The following is a 13,329-nucleotide window of genomic DNA, read 5'->3' on the forward strand; positions in this document are numbered from 1 at the left end:
TGAGAAACAACAGCTGAATATATGCCTGAATTTATCTAGAAAGCAGCAAATGGGAGAAATCTTCAAAACAGAGGTAAACCTCTGGAACACTCAGTACCTGTGGAAAGAGAAACAAAGGTGATTTGTTCTCTGCTGTTCTTTCCACAAATTCTGTCCATCAGTCCCAACGTGGACTATTATACTTTCCTCAGCAGCTGCTGCCCCGCCGAAGGATCTGTTTAAACGTCTCTCTCCCTCTACCTCTCTCTCTGTCTGTTTGTGTGTCTCTCTCTCTCTCATTGAGCATTTAACACGAGGCACATGAATGAGATAAAACATCAAGCTGAATTTAATCACGGAAATCTGCACTAAACCTTCAAGCTGAATCGAAGAAGTGAATTTGCAACATCTCACAAATTGCGATTCTCCACATAAACAGAATGGAGATTACAAAAATGCCCCGAGCAAAATGAGTTGCTAATTATCGCCGCACACACATAGGGGCAAACTGAAAACTCAGTTTAATATATAATGTCACACATTTGAAGATAACTGTAGGTAAATTAAACTCTACCACTGTGTGGAAATGTCGGTGTCAATATCCTTCCAAGTGAGTGATTAAGATCAATGACAACATGAATGTTAATTTCAGCAGTGTTCATTCTGCATCGGTATTCCTTCTAATGTTGTAAAATTAATAAAACATTTCCAACAACACGATACTAACTGCAATTCATAAATTTGCTCCGCTCACTCTATGATATTTATGGAATTCCCTGCCACAGAGGGCAGTGGAGGCCAAGTCATTGGATGGATTTAAGAGAGAGTTAGATAGAGCTCTAGGGGCTAGTGGAGTCAAGGGATATGGGGAGAAGGCAGGCACGGGTCATTGATAGGGGACGACCAGCCATGATCACAATGAGTGGCGGTGCTGGCTCGAAGGCCCGAATGGCCTCCTCCTGCACCTATTTTCTATGTTTCTACGTTTCTATATGGGGGATAAAAGAAGCTGCAACTGATCACTATCAGCGACAAGAATTTGTGTGCGGCTTCAGTCCGCAACAGCTGCAGCTTTGGATGCTGTTGTTCACCTCAAGGAGTTTATACTCTCCGGACTCCGATGTACTCTGCCCCAACAGTGACCGCCCTATACCTCTGATCAATTCAGATTAATAATCTATTTCTGAATTGCAGTACACAAGACCCGAGTCTTGCGGGTTGACTGATCTGTGACTGAAGAAAATTCCCGTGGATGAAATTTCACGTTTAAATCTGTTTGACAAAATCGGAATGGGATGTTAAATGTGTTAATCTTGGCGACATTATCCAAACACACACTGTTCCGGCAGAAGTCAGCAACTTGTTACCAGATGGCTCTGTTAGAAAATATTAGAAAATAATGAATTCTTTATAAACACAATTGCCACATTTGAATAGTCCACTTCTCCCGTCATCAATTTGGAGTAAGTGAGCATATTTTCTCATCTCTGCTCCTGTGCTTTCATGTTAAAAACACACAAACCCCTGATCTGGACAGATGGAAATTTCACACGTGGCAGAAATTTATCATCAATTTAATAGATCACTATTTTTTCATCACAACATTTAGTGATAAGCCACAAAGTGCTGGAGTGACTCAGTGGATCAGGCAGCAACAGTTTGAAGAAGGGTCCCGACCCGAAATGTCATCTATCCAAGTTCTCCAGAGACGCTGCCTGACCCGCTGTGTTATTCCAGCAAATTGTGTCTTTGTTCGTAAAACAGCATCTGCAGCTCATTGTGTCTCCATTCAGAGAATAAATATTTTCTACTATCCACAGTCCATACACCACAACGTTCAATTATGTGGCTATAAAGATACGGGAATATAGAGTATAATAATAAATATCACGTTAATTGATCTCTGAATACTTTCAACATTCTCAATGAACTCACAGTTCCAAATCTGCAATACAACCAAAGTCAAGAAGGACCGCAGCATTCTCCCAGCGGCCAATTGCAGCGATGACACCAGGACTTCAACTGAACACCCACTACGGACATAGAATGGTCTCTCCAAAATCTTCTGACACACTAACGTATCTGAGAGTTAATTCTTTGATAACAGTTTTCATAGTAAATTATGTTTTGCTCCAAACAACCAATAGATTTTGAACGAAGTAAGGCGTGAACTGCAGTCTGCTCGAATGCACCAATGAGAAAGAACCTGCCCATTAATGGGTTTATCCCATCCATTTTCTTTCTTTCGCCTTCTCTTGAGAAGCCAATGAAGGAATTAAAAGCCACATTAACAAATTTGCAGATGACACAAAACTGGGTGGGGGTGTGAACTGTGAGGAGGATGCTATGAGATTGCAGGGTGACTTGGTCAGGTTGGGTGAGTGGGCAGATGCATGGCCGGTGCAGTTTAATGTGGATAAATGTGAGGTTATCCACTTAGGTGGCAAAAACAGGAAGGCAGACCATTACCTGAATGTTGTCAAGTTTGGAAAAGGTGAAGCACAACGGGATCTTGGGGTCCTTGTTCATCAGTCACTGAAGTAAGCATGCAGGTACAGCAGGCAGTGAAGAAAGCGGATGGCAGACTGTCATATGTTGATAGAATGGAGCGACTGGGCTTGTATACTCTGGAATTTAGAAGGATAAGAGGGGATCTTATTGAAACATATAAGATTATTAAGGGTTTGGACACGCTAGAGTCAGGAAACATGTTCCCGATGTTGGGGGAGTCCAGAACCAGGGGCCACAGTTTTGGAATAAGGGGTAGGCTATTTAGATTAGAGATAAGGAAAACCTTTTCACCCAGAGAGTTGTGGTCTACTCCTGCACCTATTGTCTATTGTCTATTGAATTTGAAATGGAAACGTGTCACCGAGCCGATACCTGCATCCAAGAAGCAGACAGTTAAAGAAGCTTACCGTCAGAGAGGAGATGGTTGATCCCAGTGTCCACAGTGTGATCCAGACCATGTGGGTGCTCTTCTCATTTACATCCTTCCACCACCTGGTGCTTTGGCAATTTGCAAACAGTTCAGGGCACCCAGCCCACCCGTACTCTCAGCAGCAGCCTGAAAATACCACACCATGCTGAATGCAGATTTAATTCATTTTTATTGTGCCCTGTATCACAGTCTCCAATGTAGAAGAGAACATGTTTCATATTCTCATGTTTTTATGTTCATGTTATAGGAGCAGAATTAGGCCATTTGGCCCATCGATTCTATTCCACAATTCAATCACGGTTGATCTTTCCCTCTGAATCCCATTCTCCCACCTTCTTCCTAACATTTGTCTTCCTTGATAATTAATAACCTTTCAATATCTGCTTTACAAATACGCAATGCCTTGGCTTCCACAGTCGTCTGTGGCAATGAATTCCACAAATAAACTAACCTCTGGCAAAATAATCGAAACATAGAAACATAGAAAATAGGTGCAGGAGTAGGCCATTCGGCCCTTCGAGCCTGCACCGCCATTCAATGTGATAATGGCTGCTCATCCAACTCAGTATCCTGTACCTGCCCTCTCTCCATACCCTCTGTTCGCTTTAGCCACAAGGGCCACATCTAACTCCCTCTTAAATATAGCCAATGAACTGGCCTCAACTACATTCTGTGGCAGAGAATTCCAGAGTTTCACCACTCTCTGTGTGAAAAATGTTTTTCTCATCTCGGTCCCCCTCATCCTTAAACTGTGACCACTTGTTCTGGACTTCCCCAACATCGGGAACAATCTTCCTGCATCTAGCCTGTCCAGCCCCTTAAGAATTTTGTAAGTTTCTGTAAGATCCCCCTCAATCTTCTAAATTCTAGCGAGTACAAACCGAGTCTATCCAGTCTTTCTTCATATGAAAGTCCTGACATCCCAGGAATCAGTCTGGTGAAACTTCTCTGTACTCCCTCTATGGCAAGAATGTCCTTCCTCAGATTAGGAGACCAAAACTGTACGCAATACTCCAGGTGTGGTCTCACCAAGACCCTGTACAACTGCAGTAGAACCTCCCTGCTCCTATACTCAAATCATTTTGCTATCCTCCTCATCATTGTAACATGATGTCCTTTTATTCCGAGGCTGTGTCCTGTGGTCCTAGATTCTCCCACTACTGGAATCATCCTCTCAGCATCCACGCTGTGTTGTCATTTCATTATTTATTAGGTTTCAATGAGATTCCTACTCATCCTTCTAAACACACACGAGTTCAGGCCCAAAGCCCTCACAGGCTCCTCATACGTTAACCAACTCCTCCTTGGGATCATTCTCATCAATCTTTTCTGGACTCTCTCCAATGCTAGCAAATCCCTCCTCAGATATGTGGACCAAAACTGTTCACAAAACAAATGCAGTCTGACAAGGCATCCTATAAAGCCTCAGCATTGCATCCCTGCTTTTATATTCCAGTCCTCTCAAAATTATTGCTAACATGACATTTGCCTTCCTTACTACCGATTTAACTTGCAAATTAATCTTTTGGGAACACTCCACCAGTACTCCCAAGTCCCTTTGCTCCTCAGATTTCTGACTCCTCTCCCTATTTACAAAATAGTCTATGCCTTTAGTCCTACTATCAAAGTGCATGACTGTACACTTTGCTTCACCGTATTCCATCTTCCACCTCTTCCAACCTGTCCAAGTCCTTCTGCAGACTCCCTGCTTCCTCTACATTAGCTACTCCTCCACCTATCTTCGTATCATCTGCCAACGGCCAAATATCCATCAATTTCCTCATCCAAATCATTGATAAACTATGTGAAGAGTAGCGGCCTCAACCCCGACTCCAAGGGAACACCACTAGTCACCAGTAGACTATCACAAAAAGTCCCTTTTCCCCACTCTTGGCCTTCTGCCATTCAGCCAACCTGCTATCCATGCAGGTATCTTCCCTCTAATACCTTGCACTCTCATCTTGTATAGCAGCATCACATGGGGCAAGTTATCCATCTGTCATAGAGTCATACAGCATGGAAACAGGCTCGACAGCACCAATTGTCCATGCTCAACAAATTACCCCATCTAAGTTAGTCTCATTTGCACACATTTGACCCATATGGCTCTAAACCTTTCCTTTCATGTATCTCTCCATGTGTCTTTTAAATGCTGTTATAATCCCTGCCACAGCTACTGTCCCTCCTCTGGCAGCTCGTACCAGAAAACCCACCCTTCTCTGTGTAAAAAGTTGTCCCTTGGATTTCTAATGAAAATTTCCCTGTCACCTTAAACCTTTGTCATCTGGTTATTGATTTCCCTACCCTAGATACAAGATTGTGCATTAATGGGAAGGGCGGTGTTTCAGATGCTAGGGGGGTGGGGGTGTGGGGTAGGTCAGGTGCTGTGTGTGGGGGGGCGGGGGGAGGGGCAAGTACTGTGTGTGGGGGAGGGTTGAGTGCTGTGTGAGAGATGGGGGAGGAACAAATGATGGGGGGGGGGGGGCGGTTGCAAGTGCTGTGTGGGGGTGGGAGGGTCAATTGATTAAGAGGATAATGTAAATTAGTTTTGTGATTTTGAGTCTTGTGATTGTTTTTTTCGTTCTTGGGTGAGTGCAGCGGTGGTGTCAGGTAAATTGGTTCAATACTCCTCAATCAGGATATAGGAAGGTTGGAAAACTGCTGGAGACCCTGACGATTATACTCTGTAGATATTGTGTCCAGGTACAGCTTGTTAAGGACTGTGTTAAGACATGCATCGGGATGACCTTTGCACAATCCACTGTGGCGATGAGTTCCACAGATTAACTGCCCTCTGACTAAACTTCCTCTTCACCTTCTTTCTAAAACAGCGACTTTTAATTCTGATGCTATGACCTCTGATCCTAGACTCTCCCACCTGTGGGAACATCCACTCTATCTATGCCTTTCATTATTCTGGAAACTGCAATGAGTTCCCCCCTCGCTAACATTCTAAAATCCCTAAACTCCTGCGAGTCGAGGCCCAGTGCTGTCAAATGCTTATAATATGCAAATACACTCATTTATGGAATCATTCTTGTAAACCTTCTCTGGACCCTCTCCAGAGCCAGCACATCCTTTCTCAGATCCGGGGCCCAAATGTCTTCAAAACAAATCCCATGATTGTCCATTGTGGGTACTTATGGCATTTTGCTGGATATTCGCAGCAGATTTTAAATTATGAATTCTAATAACACATCCACTTGCAGAAATGATAATTTTCTGCATGAATTAGCAATGACATGTACCCTACACTCAATTAGAAAAGGTCTGACGAGATGGTAACGCTGAACATTGCCCTTCATATTTTAAACCCTGTATGTAAAATGTACTGGCCACATTCTGCAGAGGCACAGCAAGTCTCTGTAAAACCTGCTTGCATGTTGAGCTGGCAGGAAACACCTGGCATAGTGGTGTTTACTGGGCTTATCTCTAAATTGTCATATCCTCTGATTTACCAAAATATACCAAACATTTAGAGATAAATGCTGTACGTATTTCCACAGTACAATGTGCTTTGATTTGGAAGGTTTTAGATCCAAGTTCTATTCCGGAACCTTAATTCAATATGCTTTGGTCTTTAGAAGGGTCTTGACCCAAAATGTCACCTATTGCTATTCTCCAGAGATGCTGCCTGACCTGCTGAGTTACTCCAGTCTCTTGCGTTATCTTTGATTTAAACCAACATCTGCAGTTCCTCCCTAGACATTTTGTCTGCTCCACAGCAAAATCTCCTCAAGGTTTGCCTACTTTGAAGAAGTTCTCCTCCTCTCTCCAATGAGAGTTCTGCAGCACTCTATTTTACTGCACACCCTCTGTGACCCCTCCTCCTTCCTACACATCTGACGGACCTTATATATTCCCCTCATGATCTTACACGTCTCTATAACATCACCCCTTTTACTAGTTTTTCATTTTTTGGTGACCTCTTGACCTCCCCCCCGCACCCCCCCCCCCCCACCCACCATCCTCTCTTCTTCGCTGCTTCCCACCTAAGTGCCTCACCTGGTCTCCCACCTATTCCCCCACTACACCCCCCCACTACCCCCACTCCCCCCACTTCCTCCGCCCCCCCCCCCAACTCCCACCTCTCTTCTTTCCTCCTACTGGCTCTACACTCTACAACTCTCAAACTGTCTCACACCTTCCTTTCGTATCACTGGCATTTGTTCCAACCCATCTGAACATCAAAACTTCATGACCTATGCCGATCTATTACCTGCCATGTTCTGTCCTGCCCCTCCCCTTTCTATCTCTAAACTAAACCAAACTGAACGTTTGAAATGCCTAACCCCCAGATTCAGGAACAGTTTCGTGCCGGCTGTTATCAGGCAACTGAACTATCTTATCACCAACGAGAGTGCAGTCTTGACCTCCCATCTACCTCATTGGAGACCCTCGGTTTAATTGTAATCAGACTTTACTGGACTTTATCTTGCACTAAACGTTATTCACCTCGGTACACGTGACAATAAATTAAATTAAATTAAATTGAACTGTGTTTCCATAGGATGATCCCACACCATCTGCTACCAGGGGGGAGATCTGATCAAAGCTGTTTTTGCCTTGGCAGCTTGGACAAAGGTTGTGGAGGGTGGCTGTTAACAACACCACAGAAACTAACGTGGGAGATGTCACAAAGTCTCCCACCTTCTGAATTGGATGGAGTCACAAATACAGATACCAACCAGGGGATATGGGGACAAGGGGGGAGAATGGTGCTGAGGGGGACAGATAGATCAGCCATGATTGAATGCCGAAGTAGACATGATGGGCCGAATGGCCTATTACTGCTTCAATGACTTGTGAAGTTATGAACACAATGTCAGGGAGAGCTCCTGTTGCTTTCCATAGATTCTCCCTTTATTATTCCCTTGTCATGTATCTGTACACTGTGAGTGGCTCGATTGTAATCATGTGTTGTCTTTCCACTGGCAGGTTAACACGTAACGAAAGCTTTTCACTGGACCTCGGTGGACGTGTCAATAAAAGTAACTGGACTCATTGAGTCAGGACACTGGCAACTCAGAAGAGTTCCTTCATTTGAAATTACCTTTTAGTTAGTCAATTTTTAAAGAAAGTTTGCTCCTTATATGCAGCGATATTCAATATATTCAATATATGAGGATACATTCTGAAATATATTGGAACTTAACTTTAACAATGGTCATTCATTCTTCCAAACATCTTTATTAGCGGGCACTTGACATCTGCTCTCACAGTCCACAATGTGGATAGGCGCTATTTCGGGTCAGGGCCCTTCTTCAGACTGATTGTTGTAGGGGGGAAACAGCTGGAAGAGAAGTGGGGGCTAGGCGAAACCAGGCAGGAGATAGATTGATTCAAGTCAAGGAGGTTTAGACTGGTAGATGGGTGGACAATGCCCAGAGATAGGATGAAGAAAAAAGGCTGTGACACATGAGTAGATAATGAGAGAGGTTGCTCACAGTGTGAAGCCAGAGGATGGGATAGAGGTGGAAGGCGATTTGGGAATGGGAAACCATTATTGATGGTTAGTTCCCTTAAATTTGTAGAATTCAATGCTCACACCGTTGGGCTGTTGGGTACCCAAGCGGAATATGAGGTGCTGTTCTGGCAGTTTGCGTGTGGTCTCACTCTGGCAGTGGAGGTGGCCCAGGATAGGAAATCAGTATGGGAATGGGGAATTAAAACGGTTAAATTGGGAGATAGTCTCCCAAAAATATTGGAGAACAAGGAACTGCAAACTTTTATCAGTTTGAAGTCGGGCCCTGACCTGAAACGTCACCTATCCATGTTCTCCAGAGATGCTGCCTGATCCGCTGAGTTACTCCAGCCCTTTGTGTCTCTAAAGAAACATTGTAACCTCACGTGATGGTGGTGTGAGGTAGTGGTTCTGTGACTGAACACAGCCAGGATCGCAGAGAACTGATCCAAGGACACAAGGTCAAATCCCATCATAGTAGCTGCAGCTATTTAATAACTTAAATAATTAAATAAGCTGGGGATATGAAACTTTAGCCTCAGTATGAATCTCTAGGTTGCCATAAAAAAACATCTGATTCTCTGATGTCTTTCAGGAGAGAAGTTCTGTCATTTTTACCCTATCCTTAGTTTAGTGTAGCGTAGAGATACAGTGTGGAAACTGGTCCTTCGGCCCACCGAGTCCACACCGACCAACAATCACCTCGTACAGCAAAACTATTCTACACACTGGGGACAATTCACAGAAGCCAATGAACCCACACACCTGCACGTCTTTGGAATGTGGGAGGAAACCCACCTGGTCACAGAGAGAACGTACACACTCCGTACAGAAAGCACCCCTGGTCAGGATCGAACCCGGGTCTCTGACGCTGTGAAGCAGCAACTCTACCGCTGCGCCACGCCATGGCTGCAGATCCATCAATTAACGACCTCCACAATTCCGGGACAGGTCAGGATAGGCTATAAATGGCGGCCACACACTGACGCCCACATACTGTGAACGAGTAAATGAACAGAACAACAGAAGATAAATACTTGAGGGAAACTAATTGGTGGTTTGGCTGACGTTAGCTGAATAGAAATGGCACGATGAGAGCAGCTGAAATAGATGTTTAGTGGTGCCTTTTGTGAGTGGATTTTGGAATCATTGAATCTCACAGCAAAGGTACAGCACTTTGACGGAACTGTCCAATTAATCCCATACCCCTGCTCCTTCCCCCATAACCCTTTACATTCTTCCATCAAATATATACACTATTCCCTTTTGAGAGTCATTATTAAATATCCATCCACTACCCTTCCACTGAGTGAATTCCACCTCATAATTTTCACTGTTTATGAAAAAAATCTCAAACCCCCTCGGGTTCTTTTGGCAACACCTTCAATCTGTGCCCTGTGTTCACTACCTCCCACTGGGAATCATTTCTCCTGATCTTACTGATAATTTTGAACATCTTCCGACAGATATCTCAGTGTCTCTGATCATGCCAGAGTTAGGGAAGCCCTCCCTAAGCACAGACATACATAGACAGACACACACACGCACACACACAAATAGACACACAGGCAGATACACTCATAGACAAACAGGCAAACACACATATAGACACACAGGCAGACACACACCTAAACACATAGGCAAACAAACATGCAGACATACAGGCAAACATACACATAGACACGCACATAGACACGCACATAGACACACACATGGACACACACATGGACACACACACATACACACACACGCACACACATAGACACACACATAGACACACACATGGATACACACATGGATACACACACATGGGTACACACACATGTATACACACACATAGTCACACACATAGTCACACACATAGACACACACATACATATACACACACACATACACACACACACACATAGACACAAACAAAGACACAAACATACCCACACACTTAGACACACACCTAGACACACATACGCACCCATAGAATCACACACACACACATGGACACACACATACACACACACATACACACACACAAACACAAACACACGCACACACATAGACACACACATAGACACACACATAGCCACACACATACACACACGCACATAGACACGCACATAGACACACATACATATATACTCACACACATAGACACACACATAGACACACACATAGACACACATACAGACACACACATACACACACACACACACACACTCACACACACACACACACACACACATACACACATAGACACCCACATAGACACCCACATAGACACACACATAGACATACACTACTGTGTTTATATTGCTTTACATTTTAATCCAATTGAATGTCTAATTCTATTCAGTTTATCTGCAGCGAAGAGCTCTCTGTGGTCTGCCATTACAGCTCAGAGCTGCCCTCTCCTGGGCAGTTGTACTTTAGCAGTTTGATTCACATCCAACTGAAACCGAACCATTTAAAACACCACTTTCCATGTACCCACAATATCCACCTGGATAGATAGCTACAATAATCCAGCGGGAATTCCTCTATAGCAGAGGCAGAAATGCTAGAGGCAAATAAACTGAAATCTGTAGGAAACACAGCGAAGCCTAATGTTTACATATTATAAACTGAGGATAACTCAGATTTTTATGTTATTCGTGTTTATGTCGTTGTAGCAGAATATCTAGTCTACTCAGCCATTCAATAATTTAGTATAGAGATACAGGCAGAAACAGGTCCTTCGGCCCAGCACGTCAGCGACGACCAGTGTTCCCCTCACATTAACGCTCTCCAACACACACTGGTGACAATTTACAATTTTAACGAAGCCAATTAACCTACAAACCTGTACGTCTTTGGAGTGCGAGAGGAAACCAGAGCACACGGAGAAACCACACAGGTCACGGGGAGAATGTACAAACTCCATTTAGACAGTACCTGTGGTCAGGATTGATACCTTACTTCACAAAATGAACAAGTAGCAACGCAGAGCTAAAATGAGCTGGGTGTTGTGTTTGTGTACTAGTTCATAATAGTTCATAATGCACTTGCATAATCATCTGACACTGTATAAAATTATGCGAGGAAAAGATCAGGTATATTGAGTAGATGGCCCAGAGTAGGGGAATCGAGAACCAGAGGACAAAAGTTTAAGGTGAAGGGGAAAAGATTTAATAGGAATCTGAGGGGTAACATTTTCACACAGAGGGTGGTGGGTGTATGGAACAAGCTGCCAGAAGAGGTAGTTGAGGCTGGGACTATCCCAGCGTTTAAGAAACAGTGAGACAGGTACATGGGTAGGACAGGTTTGAAGGGATATGGACCAAACACAGGCTTCTATTTCTTGTCCTCTTTTTGCCTCCCATATTATCTTCTTAAGTGTACCCCCACACTTCTTATACTCGAGGAGGGATTTTCTGCTTAACTATGACGTACGCCTCCTTTTTGCTAGTCAGATCCTCAACATCTCTCGCCAACCTCTCTCGATTCTCTTAAACTTGCCATCCTTAGTTGTAAATAGATTACTCCAATCCAAGCATGTAGGTCCCAGCCTCATGCCACCAAGATCAGCGCTTCCCCGTTTTCAGATTTTACCTTGCACCAGTCCTATCCTTCTCCATAACAACTTTAACATTAATACAATTATGCTCACTGCTCCAAGGTGCTTCCATACTGACATTTCAGTCACATGTCCTATTTTTTTCACAAAGAGGAGGTCCAATGTTGCGCCCCTCTAGTAACACCATCTACATACTGATGAAGAAAACTTTCTTGGACAGATGTATTAACTTATACCCCGTCCAACCCCTTTAAGTCACGAGAGACCCAGTCAATATAAGAGGTTAAAATCTCCCATTAAAGCTACTCTATTATTTTACAGAAACTTAAAATCTCCCTCTACAGCTCATCCTCCAATTCGCGCTGACGAGGGAGGGGGAGGGGGTGGGGGGGGGGTGTGGTCTATAATACAGCCCTATCAAATGATAATTCCCTTCCTATTTCTAAGTTCTGCCCACGTACCTGTCTGCGTAGTACCCCAGAATAGTATCTCTGGTTATGTACTCATTCTTCAAGAAGGCAAATCCTCCCATCTGTCTTCCCTTACTTGCTCTTCTATCGCCCGTGTAGCTTCTCAACATTGAAATATTGAGCTGGTAGTCTTGCCCTTCTCTCAGCCTTATTTCTGTGATGAAAGTAATATCACAGTCCCTAAGGCAAACCATGCCCTGGGTTCAATGCCTATAGCATTGTGATAAATATACAGCAAACCACCATTCTTTCTCCTCGCATCTCCTCCCCCCACCCCCCTTCCGCGCACACACACAGTGGACGTGAGACCCTTGCCTCTTACAGGTTCAACAAGATATCCCAATGATCCAGAATCCGCAGGCCATGCCTCCTACATCAACTCCCCAAGAACGCTTTCATCTAAACTATCCTTACATTCCAGTCATCAGTAGCATGAGGCACATGGAATACTCCTGAGATATCTCAGTGTCTCTGATCATGCCAGACTTAGCACAGACATGCACAGACATGCACAGACATACATAGACAGACACACACATGCAGACACACAAATAGACACACACATAGACACACAGGCAGACACACACATAGACACACAGGCAGACACACACCTAGACACACAGGCAAACATACATGCAGACATACAAGCAAACACACATGCAGACATACAGGCACACACACACGCAGACACGCACATAGACACGCACATACACACACACACATAGACGCACACATAGACACACACATAGACGCACACATAGACACACACACAGACACACACATAGACGCACACATAGACACACACATAGACGCACACATAGACACACACATAGACACACACATAGACACACACTACTGTGTTTATATTGCTTTACATTTCAAACCAATTGAATGTCTAATTCTATTCAGTTTATCTGCAGCGAAG

The sequence above is a fragment of the Amblyraja radiata genome, chromosome 39 (genome assembly GCF_010909765.2).
Source record: "Amblyraja radiata isolate CabotCenter1 chromosome 39, sAmbRad1.1.pri, whole genome shotgun sequence".
NCBI classification, from domain to species: Eukaryota; Metazoa; Chordata; class Chondrichthyes; order Rajiformes; family Rajidae; genus Amblyraja; species Amblyraja radiata.